The sequence below is a fragment of the Bombina bombina genome, chromosome 3, assembly GCF_027579735.1.
Source record: "Bombina bombina isolate aBomBom1 chromosome 3, aBomBom1.pri, whole genome shotgun sequence".
Classification (NCBI taxonomy): domain Eukaryota; kingdom Metazoa; phylum Chordata; class Amphibia; order Anura; family Bombinatoridae; genus Bombina; species Bombina bombina.
The window spans coordinates 1,126,317,367-1,126,330,754 of NC_069501.1; the positions used below are offsets into that span (position 1 = coordinate 1,126,317,367).

The following is a 13,388-nucleotide window of genomic DNA, read 5'->3' on the forward strand; positions in this document are numbered from 1 at the left end:
TATTTTCCAGCACTTGCAAATAGTTCAATTTCACAAAACTGTCAGACACTGTAAATAATGAACCGCCAAACCATTATTTACAGTGTGACAGTTTTGTGCATTTGATTAGTTTGGTAGAGTGGTTTTGGCTACTACTTTTTCTGTGCACTCTTTGTTATTGATTATATCTTTTTGCAGTGCTGTCACAGATATAGCTATTACAACAGATCATAGGTTTCATTCTTTGGTGTATAAACTTCTGAAGATCCGATGGGATAAAAGCGCTGTGCTGGACGCTGGGATGCTGTCAATAGACAAAAATGAATGATTTAACTAATAGGTTAGTGGTTTACTATCTTTTCTTTAAAACCAAACCACTGTGACACCCTCAGGTTTCTCTTTACGTATTTTCAGATTACATACATATTTCAGTTTACCAAAGAGGTGTGACCTTTGGTATGATGAAGTCTGAATTCTAATATATTTTAATGGAGTATACAATGGCACCCCTATAATTCTACTTGGACAGAAACTACAATCAGTTATTCAACCTCAATTTTTCTAGATTCAATTACTATGTTAATCAAGTTTTCTAAAATGGGATATAATAAAATACATTTTGAATATTAATTGAAAAGCAACATGTAAAATGATAATATAATGATTCCTAAATAAAGTAAATCAGAGTTAATTGCAGATATTTAATACAGCACATACCAAATTAGTTAACCGTCTCCTAGACAGATTAATAGAATAGATGATGCTTAAAAGGCCAACCCAGACTGTCAATAAAACAATCAATACACAATTGCCACGGAAAAGGCTCAGTTCTTCTAAAGGCACAAGCAAATAAAAACAATAGAGTTCCCACTATTGCTTAGAATTTGTCTTCTTAATTGTTTTCAACCATTTGGTTCTATTAAAGTAAATTATATATATTTGTATTTAAAAAGCAGATTATATTTTAAAAAATGTTACATTGCTAGGCATGGGAACTTTTAATATGTTTATTTAAAAGGAATAATAAAGCTGTTAATTTTGAATGAACAACTGATAATGATGCACTCTGACAAGGGGCATTCGACTGCGACAATGATACGGACAATTGTGGGATTTCAAAGTGAAAGTGATTTATTTCAACAAATTTTCACATTATATACAGTCCGCAATGTTTATGCACGGGATTACTAGTCCTTTGAGTCATGCAACCCACTGCTGATTTTGAGGTGTCATTTTTGAATGCTTATGCACGGGACGCTTACGTCATGTGTTTGTATGCTGTTGAAAAACAGTAATGACTTTTACTAAAAGCATTTTTGCAATTAGTTTTATTAGTATATTGCAATTAGTTTTTTTTATATATTTAAAATGTCCCCAAGCACATTTCAATGTTGACATTTTTATTCCTTTAATTTCAAATAAATTTTCAATATCCTGAGGTAGAAAATAACTTTGCTCCATGTTACCTAAGTGATATTGTTCATGTCTACTGAACTTGCTTGTTTGGGGCTTGACCTTACCTGACAATATACACATACACACACATATACAGTGCTCAGCATAAATGAGTACACCCCAACAGATTTGTCAGAAACCCTTTCCTTACCTTTCAGAAACAACATTCTATGGGACACTATACTACAAAATACTTGCACAAATGCGGGTAATTGATTGCAACCAAGATGCGTTAATTTGCACCCACAACAAAGTATTTTTCCTAACAAATTAATTCAAGACCATGTTGCAAAAAAGAATACACCCTAATGAAAGTCATAGGAGCAAATCTAAATGTCTGACAACAAATTCCTAATTAACAAGAATTCAACTACAGGTGAGTCTAATTATTCATTAAACAGGTGTCCAGCAGACAGTTGATTATAAAAGGGCGTTACTTACCAAAGAAAACCCCTTCCCATGTCATGCTGTCAGCAATGGCACCACATGTAAGAGAAATGTCGCAAGGCCTAAGAAAGAAAATAATTTCTTTACACAAGAAAGGTGAATGCTACAAGAAGATCAACAAAGCTTTACTTATCAGTCAGAATACTGTAGCAAAAGTGATACAAAAATGTAGCAAAGATGCAACCATCTCTCAGTGACGTCTAGACCATCCATGGAAGTTAACACCTCGACAGGAGCGTCTTCTGATGAGAAGGGTTCAATAAAATTGCCATGCAAGTTCACTACTTTTAGCTAAAGAAGTAGAAAGCCAAACTGGGGTGATTGTTTCCCAGGACACAATACGGCGTACACTGCAGAGGAATGGCATGCATGGGGATCATCCACAAAGGAAGCCTCTCCTAAAGCCCATGCACAAAAAAGCCTGCCTAGAATTTGCCAGGACACATGCTGAAAAAGAAAACTACTGGGACTCTGTACTTTGGAGTGATGAGACCAAGATAAATGTTTTTGGAACTGATGGCTTCAAAACTGTATGGCATCGCAAAGGTGAGGAATACAATGAAAAATGCATGGTGCTTATAGTGAAACATGGTGGTGGCAGTTTCCTTCTGTGGGGCTGCATGAGTGCTGCTGGTGTCGGGGAGCTGCATTTCATTAATGGTATCATGAATTCACAGATGTACTGCTCTATATTGAAAGAGAAGGTGCTACCATCACTCCTTGCCCTTGGTCATCGTGCAGTTTTCCCAACATGACAATGATCCAAAACACACATCTAAGGCCACTTTTGTATTTCTGAAGAAGAAAAGGGTGAAAGTGGTGCAGTGGCCAAATATGTCTCCTTATCTGAACCCAATCGAACACCTATGGGGAGTTCTGAAGAGACAAGTTGAGCATCACTCTCCATCCAGCATCCAGGCTCTAAAAGAGGTCGTTCTTGAAGAATGGAAAAAGATCAATGTTGCAATATGTCGCCAACTTGTTCATTCCATGCCTAGAAGACTTGGTGCCGTCCTTAAAAATCATGTAGGTCATACAAAATACTAGATGTAGTACTTTTTATTGTGAGGTGTATTCATTTGTGCATCACCTACATTGAGTAAACCTGAAGATTTTGTAATCTAAGTTATATTATTAACCTTACTTTCATGTAATGAGCTAAACAAATGTTCTCTAAAACTCAGTTTTGTCAAAATTCTGGAAATTGTTCTTGTGTTCATTGAGATATTAAAATCTTACTTTTCAAAAAGGGATGTACTCATTTATGCTGAGCACTGTACACTGTTCTTGTTAATTTACCTTTCAAGCTTTCTGTTTAGCTGGGATAATCTGGCTGCTCGATTAATCTTCCGGGGAGATTGCATAGTCAACAACACTTAAAATAAAAATATGTATAGATAAAAGCTTTTACTACCTCTGAAAATGAGGATTTAATGCTTCATTCCTGTGTGTTAAAACATTACTGAGGGGGAAAAATGTGTTAAAAGTTTACCATCACTTCAAGGAAAGAGAACCATAATGTAGGTTCATAAAATATACATTGAAGCCAGTTCATCTATGGAGTGGGGTGAGAAGTGCAAGGAAGATGAATTATTGGGGGAATACACAGTGATTATTGTGATTTATAGAATACTTAAACCCTAGAGCCCTCCAGCTGCTCATTCAAGCCAATAATGGAGGTTTAGTATTGGGTAAAACCATCATGTTAAAGTAAACTTACTTATCCCTTGCATTTTTAATATTTGCATAAGCTCAACATGATTAATGTAAACATATGGCTATATACATTAAAATAAAAATCTCTATTTTTAAGCTGTAGCAGAAAAAGGGTAGTATGTTAATCAGTGTATTTCAAGAAAGCATAAATCATTTTGCAAAAAATTACAAAAAGTGACAAACAGGTGATAGCAGGCTATCTAAAAGGGAATAAAAAAAAATTCAGATTATTAGGGTCCCTCCGTCAAGAGTATGTTTTACATTTTTTTTTCTGCTTTAAACCGTTTTCACGTTTTTTGGGGAGGGTTTTGGTGTGGGGTGCGACAGGTCACTTTTGATTATCATTTTTCTAATATTTAGAGACTGTCTATATGGTTCTGAGAAGTTTTCCTTTAGTTGGCAATCCTTGTGAAAAGTTGGATGCAAGTCTCTAGCAATTGTATTTGTATATGTGACAACAAGTCTACTGTTAGTCTCCAGCAGCGTTCTGCATTGCAAAAGTTTGGTCTGTGGGTATATTAATGGCTCTGTGAACTTGGGTTTCTATGGTTCTTGAGTTCCTGAATACATTTTTTATAGGGATTTGAAATATGAATTCCTGTCAGTTTGTCTGAGCAAATAAGACTGTACCTTATGGCTTAGCTGTAAATGGAGTATACAGTGGAGTATTTGGAATGAAAGCTATCATATTTAGCATGTGAGGGGCCATCTGTGGATTTGTGATATAAGTATGCATATATAGTATTTCTTCATGTAAATATTGCTATCCATAAAATTCAGTTGTGTGGTTATGCTGCTAGCCGGGTGAGTGATATTGGTGCTTAAACATCCATAGTTGCCAAGATTTAGCAGGTCTGTGGTGCCTTGATATATAAATAAATAGGCTGGCTGTGCTTTTTACCAGAGGTTTCAGGATATAATTTAACCCAGCCAAAGATATTTTCAGTTAGTTTTTAAATTCCTGAGGCTTCTTGAGTTGCCCTATTTGTTTTTGGAACATGAGAAATGTACCTGTCTTGCAGTTACCTGGTCTTAGGTCATTGATGTTTGCAACAGTGGTGGCTAGTTGTTTTGTAATTCGAGTTTGTCTGTTTGGTGCTGTCTTATAGTTTACTGTAATGGATGGGGACAGGCATCTGCTTATGTGTTTTCTTAATATCTGTTGTGTAGTCTCTAGTGTTCTAAGGTCCAGGTGGTGAGGAATAGCCGTATAAAGACTCACTACATCCATTGGTAGCAATGACATATTAGATGTCCATCTAATATCTTGTACTAATGTAAAAACATGTTTAATGTCACAAAAAAAAAAAATAGAAGTAAATCCACCAAGGGTTTTAACAAAGTAGCAATCCAGTTACATTAGTATATTTAGGAAACAAATGAAAAATTGTTACTACCGGTGACCTCACAAATAGGTAATCGAAGGTGAACTGATCAATAACATTTAAATAAAATGCTTCATCAACTCTCTTTGATAGACTATTGTTCGATCATGATATAATTTATAATATAATAATATAATTTAATATAAGCCTCCTAATAATCCAGCTGTCCAAGGGCCTCAATGGTATAATACGATTTGTTCATAATGACTACAATACTGCCTTTATCAGCCTGATGGATGACAAGGTGATCTTTTGAGTAAGGTATGTATAGCCTCTAATTGGAAGAGCAAATATGTATCACAAGTAGTAGCAAAGTCAGCACTAGATTGAATGTCAAGTGGAGTGTGCACACTCCTCTCCCGAGCAAGTTCACCAAATTCATTAAGGGAACCTTGTACCATCATATAATGTTTCTTGAGAGTGAGATTGCGCACAAAAAGATTGACATCCAAGATGGTCTAAAATACATTAAACTTGGTACAAAACCCAAGCCATATTTTAGGACTTGTTTCTCCATGTCTGAAGATACGTCAACCACATCCAAGTTTTGTATTTGTTGTGTATGTTCTAGTTAGCCTGAGAGTATAGTGACTTTTTTTTTTTTAATTGCCTTGTGTTTGGCTTTCACCTACTTTTCTGACAGCCTCCTGTGAAAATCCTTTTGTAAAACTTGACTTGAGGCAACTACAGCCTCCAGGTGAGTAGCTATAGGTTTTGTGAAAGTTGGCATTGTAGGTACACTTAGTGGTAATGAGCTCTTAGAGTGGGGTATGGAGAGCATTAATTCAGTTTATTGTACTTCTGAAGGGGAACCTGATGTTAACGATGGTACTCATTAGTGATTTTCAAAATTGGAATTGAAACCGCACCTATTCAGGCCACCTCACAAAAATCAGACACAGGCATTATTAACATCACTTATCGGAGAGGAACCTTCTTTAGCAAAATCTATCTGTATCCTTGTGTAAGGTTTTTTTTTAGTTTCAAGTGTGGGCCATCTGTAAACATCGTCACATAAATAATCCTGGCTATCCCTTTCAAATATACTAAGTATTTAAATGTTAATCTTCAATTTAACCTTAGACACTGTATTTTTCAACAAATGGTCCAACTTTTGATATTCTGTATGATCTATAAACTTATTCATATATTTCTGAATGTCGTAAATCTAAGACTTTGGTCTTGTGTTCAATAAGCAAATGAATAAGTCTTAATGAGCAATCAGTCAATACAGTATTCCATTTTTCTTTAAACTCAGGATCAGCCACTAGAAATGTGGGAAACTTTTTTTTTTTATGCTTAGTCCACATGGAATCATATTAAGAGACAAATATTTTTCCATAAGTGTTTGGTATTCATGTATAACAATATCCTCCATAGTATATGTCCTAAGATTTGTATTGAACAAATTCTCAAAAGAGAAACCAGTGGAGTCATTGTCACTAACTGGTTGCATAGAGAAAAAAAAGATTTTGCTTCTGTCAGATGCATATTAAGACTCGCTCAAAATACATGTAATAGGAGTGATATTAATTATAAGTTGTATTATCACTACACAATAGGTACAAAGGAGCCAAAGTTACAATGGGATATGTCTTTAAATGGAGCTCAGCTAAGGAGTGATGATCAATCAAAGGAAACAAAGATGCGGTATTCTCGTTTAGAAGATATTTCTCGGTAGCATCAGCAGCATGAGAAACAACAAACAGATGGTAATCCAATCATGCCGGTATGTACAAGTCTCCATAAAGAGAGCGGGTTTGCTCACCAATTTGGATCTTTTGGGAGCAGATTTATTCTTGTGAAAGACCACATACTAAGATCTGGATTTGTACGGATCTTAGCGTGGTCATCTTTCACAAGAATAAATCAGACACTGAATAAAAGAGAGGAATATAGATCAGAAAGAGAAAGGGGCGCCTCATAGTGAAATCCGTATGCAATACGGTCAGATTCAGAATAAAGAAAGAATAAAACTCACAATTTGTGATGGCGCTTATATAGTGCAAACAGGCTGGCTGACACTCGCAGTAGTCAGCTAACTGGATACTTCTCCCATATCAGGTTGGATCCTGACTCAATAAAAGATACAATTTATGATAAAATTTGAATCTGACAATTGACAGATAATCGAGGGGCTGTGGGAAGACTATGAATTAGTAATAAGAATAGTCTTCCCACAGCCCCTCGATTATCTGTCAATTGTCAGATTCAAATTTTAATCATATAAATGGTATCTTTTATTGATTATTTCAACACAAGTCCCCGTTTTAAATTAATGGCGACATGCAATATTTATACATTTTTATGCTCGCAAATGGGCATAATTTACATTTTAAATAACACACATTATGTGTTAATAGAAACTGATTACATCAGTGCCTTTTAGCAGACTTAACTTCCTTATCATTGGATAACTTGAAAACTATGGACAGCCAATGAAATACAATGTTGCGGCTTAAATAAGCAGCCATTTTATCTGTTTGTATACACCAATATTTTTGCCTGATAAAACGACCGTAATATTTGGGTCGAGAAATGCGTTGCAATATTAAACTATATTTTAACCTTTCACGGAGGTGTCTGCCTTTCACAGGACATTTATTACACCTGCATCACTCCATTAGTGATCTTGTTCTTTCTACACTGTTTTGTTTGCTGGTGTTGCGGCTTGGACACTGACAGACCAGGGACCTGAGTCAGGATCCACCCTGATACGGGAGAAGTATCCAGTTAGCTGACTACTGCGAGTGTCAGCCTGCCTGTTTGCACTATATAAGTGCCATCACAAATTGTGAGTTTTATACTTTCTTTATTCTGACCATATTGCATACGGATTTCACTATGAAGCGCCCCTTTCTCTTTCTGATCTAGATCGAGGTGAATTGAGATCATTCTCCACAAGTGGAACTGTTTTACACCATTTCAAATTGGTTTCCACCCTTGAATCATGTCTACAACAGAACTTTGATTATTAATATATGGACTTTATTTATGAACTATTTTCATTATTATAACAACTGCAATCATGTGCATTAAAATCACATTTGTTTTCATATATAACATTTGTTTATTTTTAATATCCTTTTTTTTATTTTTAGATTTCACCAGTGTGCCACCTTCCTAGGTGTTTATTAACTTAGGCCTAGATTTGGAGCTTGGCGGTAGCCGTGAAAACCAGCGTTAGAGGCTCCTAATGCTGGTTTTAGGCTACCGCCGGTATTTGGAGTCATTCAAAAAAAGGGTCTAACGCTCACTTTTCAGCCGAGACTTTTCCATACCGCAGATCCCCTTACGTCAATTGCGTATCCTATCTTTTCAATGGGATCTTTCTAACTCCGGTATTTAGAGTCGTGTCTGAAGTGAGCGTTAGAAATCTAACGACAAAACTCCAGCCGCAGAAAAAAGTCAGTAGTTAAGAGCTTTCTGGGCTAATGCCGGTTCATAAAGTTCTTAACTACTGTGCCCTAAAGTACACTAACACCCATAAACTACCTATGTAACCCTAAACCGAGGCCCCCCCACATAGCCGACACTCGATTAAATTTTTTTAACCCCTAATCTGCCGACCGCCACCTACGTTATACTTATGTACCCCTAATCTGCTGCCCCCAACACCGCCGACCCCTATATATTTATTAACCCCTAACCTGCCCCCCACAACGTCGCAGCCAGCTACCTACAATAATTAACCCCTAATCTGCCGACCGCAAAGAGCCGCCACCTACATTATAGCTATGTACCCCTAATCTGCTGCCCCTAACACCGCCGACCCCTATATTATATTTATTAACCCCTAATCTGCCCCCCTCAACGTCGCCTCCACCTGCCTACACTTATTAACCCCTAATCTGCCGAGCGGACCGCACCGCTACTATAATAAAGTTATTAACCCCTAATCCGCCTCACTAACCCTATAATAAATAGTATTAACCCCTAATCTGCCCTCCCTAACATCGCCGACACCTAACTTCAATTATTAACCCCTAATCTGCCGACGAGCTCACCGCTATTTTAATAAATGTATTAACCCCTAAAGCTAAGTCTAACCCTAACACTAACACCCCCCTAAATTAAATATAATTTAAATCTAACGAAATTAATTAACTCTTATTAAATAAATTATTCCTATTTAAAGCTAAATACTTACCTGTAAAATAAACCCTAATATAGCTACAATATAACGAATAATTACATTGTAGCTATTTTAGGATTACTATTTATTTTACAGGCAACTTTGTAATTATTTTAACCAAGTACAATAGCTATTAAATAGTTAAGAACTATTTAATAGCTACCTAGTTAAAATAATATCAAAATTACCTGTAAAATAAATCCTAACCTAAGTTACAATTAAACCTAACACTACACTATCAATAAATTAATTAAATACAATTCCTACAAATAAATACAATGAAATAAACTAACTAAAGTACAAAAAATAAAAAAGAACTAAGTTACAAAAAATAAAAAAATATTTACAAACATTAGAAATATATTACAACAATTTTAAACTAATTACACCTACTCTAAGCCCCCTAATAAAATAACAAAGCCCCCCAAAATAAAAAAATGCCCTACCCTATTCTAAATTACTAAAGTTCAAAGCTCTTTTACCTTACCAGCCCTGAACAGGGCCCTTTGCGGGGCATGCCCCAAGAAGTTCAGCTCTTTTGCCTGAAAAAAAAAAACATACAATACCCCCCCCCCAACATTACAACCCACCACCCACATACCCCTAAATCTAACCCAAACCCCCCTTAAATAAACCTAACACTAAGCCCCTGAAGATCTCCCTACCTGGAGTCGTCTTCACCCAGCCGAGCCAAATTCTTCATCCAAGCGGAGCAAGAAGAGGTCTTCCATCCAATTGAAGTCTTCATCCAAGCGGCATCTTCTATCGTCATCCATCCGGAGCGGAGCGGCAGCATCCTGAAGACCTCCGACGCGGAACATCCATCCTGGCCGACGAATGACGGTTCCTTTAAATGACGTCATCCAAGATGGCGTCCCTCGAATTCCGATTGGCTGATAGGATTCTATCAGCCAATCGGAATTAAGGTAGGAATATTCTGATTGGCTGATGGAATCAGCCAATCAGAATCAAGTTCAATCCGATTGGCTGATCCAATCAGATTGAGCTTGCATTCTATTGGATGTTCCGATCAGCCAATAGAATGCGAGCTCAATCTGATTGGCTGACTCCATCAGCCAATCAGAATATTCCTACCTTAATTCCGATTGGCTGATAGAATCAGCCAATCGGAATTCGAGGGACGCCATCTTGGATGACGTCATTTAAAGGAACCATCATTTGTCGTTCAGTCGTCGGCCAGGATGGATGTTCCGCGTCGGAGGTCTTCAGGATGCTGCCGCTCCGGATGGATGACGATAGAAGATGCCGCTTGGATGAAGACTTCTACCGGATGGAGGACCTCTTCTTGCTCCGCTTGGATGAAAAATTTGGCTCGGCTGGGTGAAGACGACTCAAGGTAGGGAGATCTTCAGGGGCTTAGTGTTAGATTTATTTAAGGGGGGTTTGGGTTAGATTAGGGGTATGTGGGTGGTGGGTTGTAATGTTGGGGGGGGGGGGGGGTATTGTATGTTTTTTTTTACAGGCAAAAGAGCTGAACTTCTTGGGGCATGCCCCGCAAAGGGCCCTGTTCAGGGCTGGTAAGGTAAAAGAGCTTTGAACTTTAGTAATTTAGAATAGGGTAGGGCATTTTTTTTATTTTGGGGGCTTTGTTATTTTATTAGGGGGCTTAGAGTAGGTGTAATTAGTTTAAAATTGTTGTAATATATTTCTGTTTGTAAATATTTTTTTATTTTTTGTAACTTAGTTAGTTTATTTCATTGTATTTATTTGTAGGAATTGTATTTAATTAATTTATTGATAGTGTAGTGTTAGGTTTAATTGTAACTTAGGTTAGGATTTATTTTACAGGTAATTTTGTTATTATTTTAACTAGGTAACTATTAAATAGTTCTTAACTATTTAATAGCTATTGTACCTGGTTAAAATAATTACAAAGTTGCCTGTAAAATAAATATTAATCCTAAAATAGCTACAATGTAATTATTCGTTATATTGTAGCTATATTAGGGTTTCTTTTTACAGGTAAGTATTTAGCTTTAAATAGGAATAATTTATTTAATAAGAGTGAATTAATTTTGTTAGATTTAAATTATATTTAACTTAGGGGGGTGTTAGTGTTAGGGTTAGACTTAGCTTTAGGGGTTAATACATTTATTAGAATAGCGGTGAGCTCGTCGGCAGATTAGGGGTTAATAATTGAAGTTAGGTGTCGGCGATGTTAGGGAGGGCAGATTAGGGGTTAATACTATTTATTATAGGGTTAGTGAGGCGGATTAGGGGTTAATAACTTTATTATAATAGCGGTGCAGTCGGCAGATTAGGGGTTAATAAGTGTAGGCAGGTGGAGGCGACGTTGTGGGGGGCAGATTAGGGGTTAATAAATATAACATAGGGGTCGGCGGTGTTAGGGGCAGCAGATTAGGGGTACATAGGGATAATGTAAGTAGCGGCGGTTTACGGAGCGGTAGATTAGGGGTTAATAATAATAATATGCAGGGGTCAGCGATAGCGGGGGCGGCAGATTAGGGGTTAATAAGTGTAAGGTTAGGGGTGTTTAGACTCGGGGTACATGTTAGGGTGTTAGGTGCAGACGTAGGAAGTGTTTCCCCATAGCAAACAATGGGGCTGCGTTAGGAGCTGAACGCGGCTTTTTTGCAGGTGTTAGTTTTTTTTTTTCAGCTCAAACAGCCCCATTGTTTCCTACGGGGGAATCGTGCACGAGCACGTTTTTGAGGCTGGCCGCGTCCGTAAGCAACTCTGGTATCGAGAGTTGGAGTGGCGTTAAATATGCCTGTACTCTCCCTTTTTGGAGCCTAACGCAGCCATTCTGTGGACTCTCAATACCAGAGTTATTTTAAAGGTGCGGCCAGAAAAAAGCCAGCGTTAGCTACGCGGGTCGTTACCGACAAAACTCTAAATCTAGCCGTTAGTTTTTGAAAAGAGAGGAATGGTTTGAGGGGCTGCATACTTCCACATTCAGATCCTAACTAAGAATCCAAATAATAATAATATCTATCTATCTATCTATCTATCTATATATCCAAAAGGCAGGCACTCTCACATAGTAGTCAACCACCAGGGTTGCCCAGCTTGAAGCAATTGTATATCCAAAAGAATCCCCAAAATAGGCAAAAATGGTAAGCGGCACTAACTGGATTTGTAATTTTAAAGAAAAAAACCTTTAATTTCACAAACTCTCCTGTGACGTTTCGGGGTTGTTAACCCCTTCATCAGACAGTGCATAGTGAACAAACAAAGTGTCATATATACCCTTAACAATCAAATATGTTAATCAAAATACAAACAAAACATAGCACCCCCACCCATCTTCCATGTGTAAGCCCTACACGTGACTTCTCAGCGTGTCATCACCATGGTGATGTTGGTAACAAAAAACATTTGTATGTATACAATCTAGTAACGATCGTGATCATGTATCACATCCCACATGGTAATTGTGGTGAAAAAAGATACATATGTGTACATTCCTAAGGTGCCTGATTTACATTTCAGTGAAGAATCCTATTGCAGTGTATATACAAACCTATCTTTAAGTGCCAAGACAATACACAAAAAAATTAGATAATGCAACGGAGAAGTAATATTTACTGACAACGGGACATCATATATACTATCGGGAACCAAATTTGATGTTGAAACATATAAATTATGCTAACTGCTAAACAGTTTTAAAAACGCGGGGTTAGTAACCCCCTTAAAGTGGTATCGCCAGCTCAAGATTGACTTAATAAATCATTTATATCTCAATTTTGAACAAAATAGTTTGGTTTTGGATCCGACTATTCCCATTGGTAGATCACTGTAACTATCATACTCAGTCTAAAAAATAGATTCCCCCATCTTGGGTTAAACACATAGATAGTGCAGATTAACAGTTTAAGCAAACTTTGTATCGCAATAATATGCCTGCAAACATTAGTGTTTAAATAGTAGTGGCAGTGTAGTTACCTTAATCAGTCTTCCATATATGGATAACAAGGAATGATAGTACTTCTAATGGCTCATGAGACATTGTTAGATTTGTGTGGCATTAGGTCAATATAGATTAATTAATAATGTGAAATAGGCAAACTGTAATAAATCAGAAACCCCTGTAAACTTACTATAAATCAAATAGGTATAGTCATAAGGAATAAGAGTCTAAACTATGGAAGTTGCAGTGTCTAGTCACCAAGAGTGATCAGAGAAAATGGCATTGCAACAAGTTCAGCTGACTTTCTTCACTATAAGTTCATCTTGAACTCTTAGTTTTCTGCCCTTAATCTATATAAACAACATTACTGCTCTAC

The 13,388-nt window shown here is 36.9% G+C and overlaps 1 protein-coding gene across 2 annotated transcripts in view; it reads right to left on the reverse strand.

Annotated features, from left to right (window-relative positions):
* The window catches only part of WASF3 (WASP family member 3), a 269,443-nt gene that overhangs the window by 219,742 nt on the left and 36,313 nt on the right, over positions 1 to 13,388 (reverse strand). Inside the window, exon 2 of one of the 2 annotated variants that reach the window (XM_053708495.1) lies at positions 1,876 to 1,943. The exons of the other annotated variant lie outside the window; for it this stretch is intronic. The gene's annotated coding sequence lies outside the window, so the exon portion shown is untranslated. The remainder of the gene's footprint in view (positions 1 to 1,875; positions 1,944 to 13,388) is intronic. 2 annotated transcript variants of the gene reach the window in all.